We start from the raw sequence: 12,301 nt of genomic DNA on the forward strand, positions 1-12,301 counted from the left end.
ATCTTTTGTCTGTGTGCATTTCTCTTCCAACTGAAAAATGTCATCTCCAAGGTAAGAATTTAATCAAAACCAGCCACTAATTACTTTCCTGACACTCTGGGAGAGGAATATTGGCACTATAAAGGACTGGAAGATTGTCATGATTAATATTTGATAAATATGTAATTGGATCATTTGATTTTGCTGTCTCCTTTGAATTATGGCAGCAACTTCTTTGCAATTGATGTTTATGAATTCATGACATACATTTCAGGGGGAATAGGACAAACCATTGACTGATTTGAGAAACTTGAAGTGTTAATCTTATGGTATTGTTAAAACTGGGATTGCCTGAGTCCAAGTCAATACAGACTAAGCAGAATCTAGAAAAGTTTTATGTGAGAAGAAAACAAATGAAATTTCTATAGAGTTAAAATTGCATGTCTTCAATCCTTCTATACCACAATTATTAATTTGCAAGCAAATGAGATTTGATTGTGATAACATAGAAATAATCCAATTGTCAAGTGCACCAAGCAACTGTGTGCAATTGTTTTGTGAAAAAATGAATGCATGAAAATGCTGAAATTATAAACCGTCATTGTTTAAAATGTAATATAAAAGATCTACTCCTCCTTCGACTGAAATGAGTAGCAAAGCTGTCATTGAATTCAGTGGGAGCAGGAGCCCTCTGATTGTAACTGGATGGAGGTGATTTCTATGAATAATGAAGCTACGATACTCTTTTTTTCTGATTTTTAGATTTTGAGCCATGCACCAAAGCCTATAGATTTATTTTATGCTAATAATGCATCAGCAGAGCAAAGCAATCATCTCGGAGGAGCTGTTTTATAACTGAAACAAACTGAAGGCCGTGTCAAGTGTTCATTCACTAAGGGATATGGACCTCTAATCTTTTTATTTTGAAGACAGGCATTTAAATTCACCTATACTTAACCAGCATCACTGACTTGAACAGACAGCAATGAAACAGCAAAAATAATAGAAAAGTTTTTTAATCCTGTTACTTCTAACATGTTTTATGGGTGGTTCCCTTCTACTGTAGAGGGAAGCAGCATACAGCTCTTACACATTTAGCAATAACACCTCCCTGACAGACATAATCATGCCAACATAACCCCCGGCGTGGATTCAGCTATGTTGATGGAAGAGGGCTTCTGTCAAGATAACTAGTATTGTTTGGGGTAGTGGTGTTCCTACACTAAGGCCTGGTCTACACTATGAGTTTAGGTCGAATTTAGCAGCGTTAAATCGAATTAACCCTGCACCCATCCACACAACAAAGCCATTTTTGTCTACATAAAGGGGTCTTAAAATCGATTTCTGTACTCCTCCCCAACGAGGGGAGTAGCGCTGAAATCGACATTGCCGGTTCGAATTAGGCTTAGTGTGGATGCAATTCGACGGTATTGGCTTCTGGGAGCTATCCCACAGTGCACCATTGTGACCACTTTGGACAGCAGTCTGAACTTGGATGCACTGGCCAGGAAGACAGGAAAAGCCCCGCAAACTTTTGAATTTCATTTCCTGTTTGCCCAGCATGGAGAGCTCATCAGCATAGGTGACCATGCAGTCCCAGAATCGAAAAAGAGCTCCAGCATGGACCACACGGGAGGTACTGGATCTGATCGCTGTATGGGGAGACAATTCCATGCTATCAGAACTCTGTTCCAAAAGACGAAATGCCAAAACATTTGAAAAAATCTCCAAGGCCATGATGGACAGAGGCCACATCAGGGGCTCAACACAGTGCCACGTGAAACTTAAGGAGCTGAGACAAGTGTACCAGAAAGCCAAAGAATCAAATGGACGCTCTGGGACAGAGCCACAGACATGCTGCTTCTACACTGACAGGCAATTCTAGGGGGGGCCGCCACCAGTACCCCACCCCTGTTCGTGGACTCTGATGATGGGGTACTCTCAGTCGCCATGCCTGAGGATTTTGCGGACGGGGAAGATAAGGAGGAGGAGGACGAGGTTGAGGAGAGCACACAGCACACCATTCTCCCCGACAACCAGGATCTTTTTCTCACCCTGACTAAAATACCCTCCCAACCCTCCCAAGGCAGTATCCCGGACCATGAAGCCATAGAAGGGATCTCTGATGAGTGTACCTTTGTAAATATAAAACATGGTTTAAAAACAAGCATTTTTTAATGATTAATTTGCCCTGAGGGCTTGGGATGCATTCGTGGCCAGTACAGCTACTGGAAAAGTCTGCTAACGTGTCTGGGGATGGAGCAGAAATCCTCCAGGGACATCTCCATGAAGCTCTCCTGGAGGTACTCTAAAAGCCTTTGCAGAAGGTTTCTGGGGAGAGCAGCTTTATTCCGTCCTCCATGGTAGGACACTTTACCGTGCCATGCTAGTAGCAAGTAATCTGGTATCATTGCATGACAAAGCCTGGCATCGTATGGTCCCGGTGTTTGCTGGCATTCAAGCAACATCCGTTCTTTATCTCTCTGTGTTATCCTCAGGAGGGTGATATTGTTCACGGTAACCTGGTTGAAATACGGGAATTTAATTAAGGGGACATTCATAGGTGGCCGTTCCTACTGGGCTGTTTGCCTGTGGCTGAAAAGAAATCCTTCCCGCAGTTAGCAAAGCGGGGGGGAGAGCATTGGCACTGAGCTGTTTGCGTTTGGCTAGCAGGAATCTTCCCTGATACAAGCCACGTGATTGAGGAAGGGTTAAAGCGATCATCGCAGAGAAAAGGATCGGTGGGGGGCTTCATGCTCAGCTGTTCACATTTGACTATCAGGGATCTTCCCTGACACCAGCCACACGGTGCGGTGGTGGAGAAGGTTAAAGCAGTCATCCCAGAGAAAAGGAAGGGAGTGGGGGGTTAGTTTGGTTTCTGCTGCTGCACATTAACATGAAAACTGCAGCCCTAAATGGACAACTCAACGTGCTTTGCTTGGTATGGGAAAGGAGGGTGCTACTGTTATGAAGGTTGCAGAAGCTGAAAGACTATGGCTTACCATGGCCGCCTGCAAGCCAAATTCTGTTGCCCGGCGTGTTTGATCTCTTACACCAAAGCCGCAAGCACTCAATATAAGATGCAAAAAATGACCTTGTACCTAAATCACATGTGCTATGTAATGTGAATAGTGTTGTTCACCGTGAAAGAGTATACCCATTGTTCTGTAAAATGTATCTTTTAAAATACTTCTCTCCCTTTTTCTCCTTCTGCAGCTGCAAATGTTTCAAGCCTCCGTCCTCCGTCCCAAGGGCTATCTCAGATAAGGCGGCAAAAAAAACGCATGCGCGATGAAATGTTCTCTGAGCTCATGCAGACGTCCCACACTGAAAGAGCTCAGCAGAAAGTGTGGAGGGACACAATAGCACAGGACAGGAAAGCGGACAGTGAACATGAGGAGAGGTGGCTGCAGGAAGATCAGAGGAGGCAAGATGCAATGCTGGGGCTACTACGGGATCAAATGGACATGATCTGGCATCTAGTGGAGGTTCAGGAACATGAGCTGGAGAGACTGCCGCTGCAGCCCCTGTTTAACCACCATCCCTCCTCCCCAAGTTCCATAGCCATCTCCTCACCCAGATGCTCAAGAACATGGGCGGGGGTTCCGGGCACCCAACCACTCCACCTCAGTGGATAGAAGGCTGTCATTCAACAAGTATTGAAGTGGCCTTTTCCTTCCCTCCTCCGCTCCTCCCACACCCCACCCAGTGACCCGGGCTACCTTGTGAGTTATCTCCCTATTTTTATAATCAATTAATAAAGACTACATGGTTTTTAAATCATAGTGACTTTATTTCCAAGCTGTGATCGAAGGTGGGAGGGCGGTTGGCTTACAGGGAATTAGAGTCAACCAAGGGGACAGGTTTTCATCAAGGAGAAACAAATAGAACTGTCACACAGTACCCTGGCCAGTCATGAAACTGGTTTTCAAAGCTTCTCTGATGTGCAGCGCTTCCTGATGTGCTCCTCTAATCACACTGGTGTCTGGCTGCGCGTAATCAGCGGTCAAGCGATTTGCCTCTACCTCCCACCCCGCCATAAACGTCTCCCCCTTACTCTCACAGAGATTATGGAGCAAACAGTAAGCAGCAATAACAATGGGATATTGGTTTCACTGAGGACTGAGTGAGTCAATAAACTGCACCAGCGACCCTTCAAACGTACAAATGCACACTCTACCACCATTCTGCACTTGCTCAGCCTTTAGTTGAACAGCTCCTTACTACTGTCCAGGGTGCTTGTGTATGGCTTCATGAGCCATGGCATCCCCAAGGATAACTATAGGCATTTCAACATCCCCAACCGTTATTTTCTGGTCTGAGAAATAAATCCCTTCCTGCAGCCATTTAAACAGACCAGAGTTCCTGAAGACGCAAGCGTCATGAACCTTTCCCGGCCATCCCATGTTGATGCTGGTAAACATCCCTTGTGATCCACCAGTGCTTGTAGCACCATTGAAAAGTACCCCTTGTGGTTTATGTACTGGCTGTCTTGGTGGTCCGGTCCCAAGATAAGGATATGGGTTCCATCTATCACCCCTCCACAGTTAGGTAATCCCATTGCAGCAACGCCATCTACGATGACCTGCACATTTCCCAGAGTCACTGCCTTTGATAGCAGCAGCTCAGTGATTGCACTGGCTACTTGCATGATAGCAACCCCCACAGTTTGTCCACTCCAAATTGATTCCCGACTGACCGGTAGCTGTCTGGCATTGCAAGCTTCCAGAGGGCTATCGCCACTCGCTTGTGAACTGTGAGGGCTGCTCTCATCTTGGTATTCTTGCAGTTCAGGGCAGCGGAAAGCAAGTCACAACGTTCCATGAAAGTGCCCTTATGCATACGAAAGTTTTGGAACCACTGGGAATCATCCCAGACCTGCAACACCATGCGGTCCCACCAGTCTCTGCTTGTTTCCCAGGCCCAGAATCAGCGTTCCATGGCATGAACCTGCCCCAATAACACCATGATGTCCACATTGCCGGGGCCTGCGCTTTGAGAGAAGTCTGTGTCCATGCCCTCATCACTCTTGTCACTGCGCTGCCATCGCCTCCTCACCTGGTTTTTCAGCTTCTTTTTCTGCATAAACTGCACGATAATGCATGAGATGTTTACAATGCTCATAACTGCTGTGGTGAGCTGAATGGGGTCCATGCTTGCCGTGCTATAGCGTCTGCTCGGGCAATCCAGGGAAAAGGGCGGAAAATGATTGTCTGCTGTTGCTTTCACGGGGTGAGGGTTGACTGACGACATTTACCCATAACCACCCGCGACAAATTTTTGGCCCCATCAGGCATTGGGAGCTCAACCCAGAATTCCAATGGGCAGCGGGGACTACAGCAACTGTGGGATAGCTACCACAGTGCACTGCTCGGAATGTCGACGCTTGCCACGGTACTATGAACGCACACCGCTGAATTAACGTGCTTAGTGTGGACACATGCACTTGACTTTATACAATCTGTTCCCAAAAATTGACTTCTGTAAAATTGGAGTAATTTCGTAGTGTAGACATACCCTAATAAAAAAAACCCCTTCTGTCGGTGTATGCTGCATCCACATTACAGCACTAGAGTGACATACCCTCGAGCCTCAAAGTACAGAGGTTTTGTGGCATTAAGCCTCTTTCCCTTTGTATTATTATTTCAGTGTTTAAATAGTGCCATTAGTTTGCATGGTGTTTTTCAGATATACCAGGGATATCCCTGCCCCAAAGATCGTGCAATCTAAATTAGACAAAATACTGATAAAGGCTGGGGAAAAGAATGCTACATAAAAGTAAAGCATTGGGTCTTTATCTTTGGCACGTGTTGCTAGTTCCAAGGGTTTCCCCATCCCCGGCCATCAAATTCTAGCATTATATTTCTATTGTAAAGCAAGCTAAACTATAGGATTCTGAGAGGAGGCAGGAGAGCTAGGGTGAATGGTTATCTCTGTTATGTGGCACAAAGAGGGAAGGCTTTGAGAGGAACTTGAACACAGATAATGAGGCTGAGTGACACACTGGAAGAGGGAGGCTATTTCAGACATGGGGACAGACTGAAAAAGAGTTCAGAACTGTGAGTTTGGTGGAGATGGTTTTGTGGTGAAAGCACTTGGAAGAATATATTACATGAGACAGTCTGTAGTAGACTTAGCAAGAGCCAAGATGCTGGCAGAGATGGGCACTCTGCAGAGGTTTGAGGCTGAGGATGGAGTGTTTGAACTTGAAGTGGAAAGAGACAAGAAGAAGCCCCATAGAGGGATTTGAGATGTGGGCTGATATCAGAGCAGCAAGCAAAGGCAAACCTAAATGATTAGTTGCATAACTTCAAGCCAGAGAGGAGACATTTATCACAGTCCAAGTGAAAAATAACAAGGGAATGGACCAGAGATTCAAAAATGGGTACAGAGATGAAGGGTCAAATTTTGGAGATCTAGAAGGAAAAGCAACAGGACTTGAGAGAAGGGAGGAATCACAGGGCTTGTCTACACTACCGCTTAAGTCGATGTAATTTACATCGCTCAGGAGTGTGAGAGTGCTCTCCCATCTGTACAGAAGTATCTTCACCAGACGTGTTACAGCCACACAGACACATCGGTGCAGCTGTGCCGATGTAACGTGGTAGTGGAGACTATCCCTAAATGATCCTAAATTTATTAACTTGAGTGACCAAGGGCTCATCTACATAGTGAAGTAATGGAGTTGTGATTTCTAAAGTGCACTAACGTGTTGAGCATTAGCATGCAGACCCTGCTGGTGCGCCCTAAAGTTTTTTTAGCATGCTTTACCTCAGTGTTGTTTGAAACAGAGAATAGTGTAATTGTCATTGAATATGGAGAAAGGCGTGAACCTGCTGGAACCTTTTGAAAGCTACAGGTGTAAAGATTCTAATCCTCAGTTCTAGCCGAGCTATGCTCAGTGCAGGGTTGCGGGGGGTGGAGTGAGAAAACTGGCTGTAAGCCATCTTTGCATTTCCTCCTTTCTTGGGCCAGCTGGGCCCTCTGTATACAAGTTTGAGCACCTTCACCCACTACATCAGTGGGTTGTGTAGAAAGCAATATAGAGCCATTACACCAGGGTTTCTCAAACAGGGGTCGCTCCTTGTGTAAGGAAAGCCCCTGGTGGGCCGGGCCAGTGTGTTTACCTGTCCTATCCGCAGGTCCAGCCGATCGCAGCTCCCACTGGCCGTGGATCACTGCTCCGGGCCAATGGGGGCTGCTGGAAGTGGCACGGGCCAAGGGATGTGCTGGCCGCCGCTTCCAGCAGCTCCCATTGGCCCGGAGCAGCGATCCGCAGCCAGTGGGAGCCACGACTGGCCGGACCTGTGGATGGGGCAGGTAAACACACCAGCCGGGCCTGCCAGGGGCTTTCCCTACACAAGCGGCGACCCCTGTTTGAGAAACCCTGCATTACACCCTCTCTGTACCATCTGGGGATTCCTCCTATGATGGCAGAATTTCCTGGGGGCCAGATGATCTGCTGGACTTCCAGCCCCCTTGACGTGCTAGAGCAGCATAATGGGCCCAGAACACAATAGAGATTCATGTTCAGACAGTGAATGTGTTGATGTATGTGCATGTACACAGTAGCCTCAGCAGTCTGCACTGACTGGGAAACAAACTGTGATGAATATTATGAATTAGCAAGTAAATGAATAAACAATTTTAAAACTGAGCCAATGGAATTATATCATTTAGCCCAATGTGGTTGTTTATGAAAAAGCTCATGCCTCCCAAGCAGATCTGACACCAGTTCCCCCAAAAAGGAGGATTGGTAGGTTTTGTTAACACAAGAAAAAAGACAAAGTCTTTTTATTATTATTTTGCAGAGTGTGCTTTGGGAAAACATGCAGCACTTCTAATGGAGATTTCCAAAGACAAAAATGGCAGTAGGTATCTAACTGCCCTTTGTGCCTTTGAACATCTCCCCCTTTGTTTTGTTCAGTAATAATACACACTTTTATTCATTTTTCTTCATTCTATTCCCAAAGCCTAAAATAACCATAGCTTTAGTTTTCTTCTGCACTGCACACAGACTTTCTGTTAACAGCTACTGCTACCTGGTGTACATAAACAGTACTGCACCACGCTACAATAAAAGATACGTTTATCTCTATACTCTTGTGCCCAAATCCTGAGCCTAGCCCTACAAATATCATGTTGAGCCAGCACCAATAAAATAATGACCATAAACAACTGTCTTTTTGAATAGACAGCAGGGACTGCACTTAACTAGTTTCCAGGATCTTTCAGCAGGTTAAGGTCACCTTACAGAGGAAAGCCTGTTTGCTGTGTTGTAAGCGTATCACTACCAGGATATCGGAGAGACAAGGTGGGTGAGGTAATCTTTTATTGGACCAATTTCTGTTTATGAGAAACAAGCTTTTGAGAGCTACACAGAGCTCTTCTTCAGGTCTGGAAAAAGTACTCAGAGTGTCACAGCTAAATACAAGCTCAAACAGATAATTTAGCATAAGTAGTTACCATATATTCTATGGGACCATTCAAGGTGAAGTGACCCATCAATACCCCGGTAGTTATAGGACAAAAAGGGGTTGTAATAAGCTGTACACGTTGTTGTAATAAGCTGTAAATCCAGTGCCTTTATTAAGAACATGATTTTTAGTGTCTAACAAAGTTATGAAGTTAAGATCCCAGGCTCATCTTTGAAAGTGTTGTGCAGGTTTCCTTTGAAGATGAGGACTGATAGGTCAGATTTAGAGTGATCACTCTGTGAAAAGTGTTCACCCACGTGATATGGTGTTTTTGTCTTTTATCACTTTCCTGTGTGAGTTCATTCAAGAATGTAGTGATTGCCTGGTTTCAACTACATCATTGTTATTGAGCCATTTAGTGTAGAGAAAAGTCTGGACAATGCAGAACAAATGCATTTTGGAGGTGGAGGACTGGACTGTGAGCATCTTGATACCCAGGTATATACAGAATGGAAGAAGAGGGCAAAATGTAGCTCTTTGACACAAAGGGTGCCTCCACATACAGATACAAAGACACTATCAAACTGTGGATAGGCATCTCAGTGAACACCTGCAGACCTGTGAAAGTCCTGTGGATATTGATTGGGCTGCAGAACTTTCACTGACCGCTCTTTATCTCTCTCTCTCCATTGTCTATTCAGATATCACTTTGTTTTTGCTATTCTCTTTCCCCTCTTAGGCCCTGATCCAGTAAAGCCCTTTAAGTGCTTAATTTTAAGTTTAAATGCTGTGCTGGATAGGGCCACAGTGCATATCCCTAATGCAAGCAGGTAAGATTTCACACACATCTCCTTGATATACTAGGATGTGGAAAGTATCAGAGGGGTAGCCGTGTTAGTCTGGATCTGTAAAAGCAGCAACGAATCCTGTGGCACCTTATAGACTCACAGACGTTTTGCAGCATGAGCTTTCGTGGGTGAAGTGGGTATTCACCCACGAAAGCTCATGCTGCAACACGTCTGTTAGTCTGTTAGGTGCCACAGGATTCTTTGCTGCTTTTAGGATGTGGAAGACAGCAGGTGTTTTTTCTCCATTCCACTGATGTTAGTGTATTCAAATACTCACTGTTTTCTTCTTGCTATTTTTTATTTAAGTGCTGACATATTTGACACTGTGCAAGAAAAAAATCATATCTGCCCCCATAGTGTTTACAATCTATGAGACAAAGATAGACAAGATATACTGGAAGATCAGAGTTAGATGTTACCTTAGAAAATGTTGTTTTGATTGGTTGGTTTTGCTTGATTAGTTGGAGAACATTTACCTTTTGTCTGCATTGGAATTTTAGGATGAAATCCAGACCTCACTGAAGTCAATGAGAGTTTTGCTACTGACTCCAATGGATCAAGGATTTCACCCTGGTCTTGTTATGGAAGCAGCTGGTTTATTAGAGGCTATTTAAAATTGTATGTATACATTTACTAAATAACCACATAACTTCATTTCTCTGCTTCCTCCCCATGACTCTTCTGTTTCAATTCCTTTGCTATGAACGTATGAAACAAGGCCCTAATCCTGCAATCAGAATCACAAAGGACAAACCTCATGAACCTCATTGCAGGATAAATGTATCATAATCCCATGTTTAGAAATATACTGTGACATATAGGGTCCAAGAGCTTTCTTCTTTGTTTATACTGTATAATTTTGTTTGATTTTCATATCTGTTCCTATCTGACCTGCTTCTGTCCCATTTAAAGTGTAATTAGATAAAGCAAAAATACTGAACATTCATGAAACATTTACCTCAATAAATTTATTAGATAGAAGATTGAAATATTTATTTTTTTTTAGATTTTAGAATCTATAGATTCAGAGATTTAATAGCATGCAGGGCATGATGAATTATGACTTGCTGATGCAATGCAAATTTCACTGCTTGCATCTGAAAAGAAAGTGGTCCCACAAAACAAAAGCTCATGCTGCAAAACATCTGTTAGTCTATAAGGTGCCACAGGATTCTTTGCTGCTTCTACAGAACCAGACTAACACGGCTACCCCTCTGACTCTTAATTTTAATGTTTTGTACAACAATAGTTTTGTAATGTTATAAGCAACCCATTCCTTAATTTTTCCAAATCTTCCGAGAGTAATGCCATAAAACCAGTGGTATGGCACAAAGGAATGAGCAAGAGCTGGGAAATCCTCCATTTACATTTCTAATCCTGGCAGTGACACTGACCAAGGATCTTGGCCACTACCTGCCTATACTATAGTGAGAAATCAAAATGGCTGAGATATTCTTCTTGGCTGCCCCTTGGACTCCATTCCAAATACACTCTAGTTTTTCTCTCCCATTCTATTTCTACAGTATATTGTTTTAAATCAATCTACCTGAGTCTAAGATCTTGTCTACATTACAAAGTTTTGTCGGCAAAAGCTGCCTTTTGCCAACAAAATAAAACCACCTCAACAAGCGGCATAAAGCCTTTTGCAGCAAAGTTAAAGGGACAAAGCATCAGCATAGACACTGCTGTTTGTTTTGTTGACAGAACTGGCTTCCGCCAGTATCCCACAATGCCCACCTTAACTGCTCTGCTCATTGTTTCTATTTCTGTTGCGCACCCCACTCCTTTCAAAGCTCTGGGAAGTATCTGACAGCTGAGTGTGCTGCTCCACAAAGAGCAAATCATTAGCATGTTGTGTGACGGACTTGGCAAAAATACCCTATTTAGTGACAGTGTGTGGAGGGGGTTTTCAGCGTTTCTTGAAAAATTAGCACAGATCTCAAAATTTTTACCACGGACATGTTGCTGACCCCTGGTTCTGCCCCACACTAAGAACAGAGCACCAGGTAGACTGCTACTAGGGGTGGGGGAGAGACTGCAGTGTTGCTTTTTGACATTCCGCAGCATGGAGAGCTCAAAGAGCTGCTCAAGATGCTGTGGGAGGACTTAGAGGGAATCACAGAATAGTAGGAACGCAGAGCGGGCTGCTTCAGGAGAGATTGCTGTGTGGAGCCAAGCCAGGGGCTGATGTGGGGTGGGGGTGTCCCCCTCCCCCTTCCTCAGGATAGCTTGGTCAGCCTGTTGTCTCCCCTTCCCCAGACACACCACTCTTCTCTCCCTCTCCCCATACCCTTAAATTGAAAAAGGGGTGACACTCTACTAGGGTCTCCCTGAAGGGATTGAGAAACCTGTATCATGTGACGCTACCTGCCCCATGAGGCACTGCAAACCCATCCCAAAGCACCCTGCAGCCAATTGCACAGTGGGATAGGTACCACAGTGCACTGCTCTGTGTCCACACAAGAGCTGCTAGTGTGGATGCACGCTGCTGACACAAGGAGCTAGTGTGGACATGCAACAGTGATTTTAATGAAAGCGGCATGACTTTTGCCAAGAAAACTTTGTAGCGTAGACAACGCCCAAGCGAAGTTGTTTGCAGGGTTGTAGGAGCCATGTTGGCCCCAGGATGCTGGCGACACGCTGGGTGAGGTAATAGCTTTGATGGGCCCTTGAAGGAAAGTGCTGTGTGGCGGGAAAGCTTGTCTCCCTCCTCTACAGAAATTGGTCCAACAACAGACGTGACGGGGCCTCGCTTGTCTCGCTAGTGAATCCTGGCACCGGTGCAGCTCCAGGACCCGGTGCTCTGCCTCGAGCTGTGCCGGGGCTCCCCAGCTGGGGCCGGGGTCCTGCCCCCTGCGGAACGGGAGAGCGGTGCTGGCCTGGAACGGCCGCTCGCCCCTCTGCTCGGGCCCGTCTCTTCGCATCTCCCCGCGCCCGCGCCCCCGGCTGGGCCCTGCAGCCTCTGCCCAGCACAGGCCTCCAGGCGGCGGCGCGCGCACCGCTCGCCTCACACGCGCGCTCGGCCAGCGCTAGCCCCAGCGAGCCCCTTTCTGCCGC

This window comes from Mauremys reevesii, linkage group 11 (genome assembly GCF_016161935.1).
Source record: "Mauremys reevesii isolate NIE-2019 linkage group 11, ASM1616193v1, whole genome shotgun sequence".
Lineage (NCBI taxonomy): Eukaryota > Metazoa > Chordata > Testudines > Geoemydidae > Mauremys > Mauremys reevesii.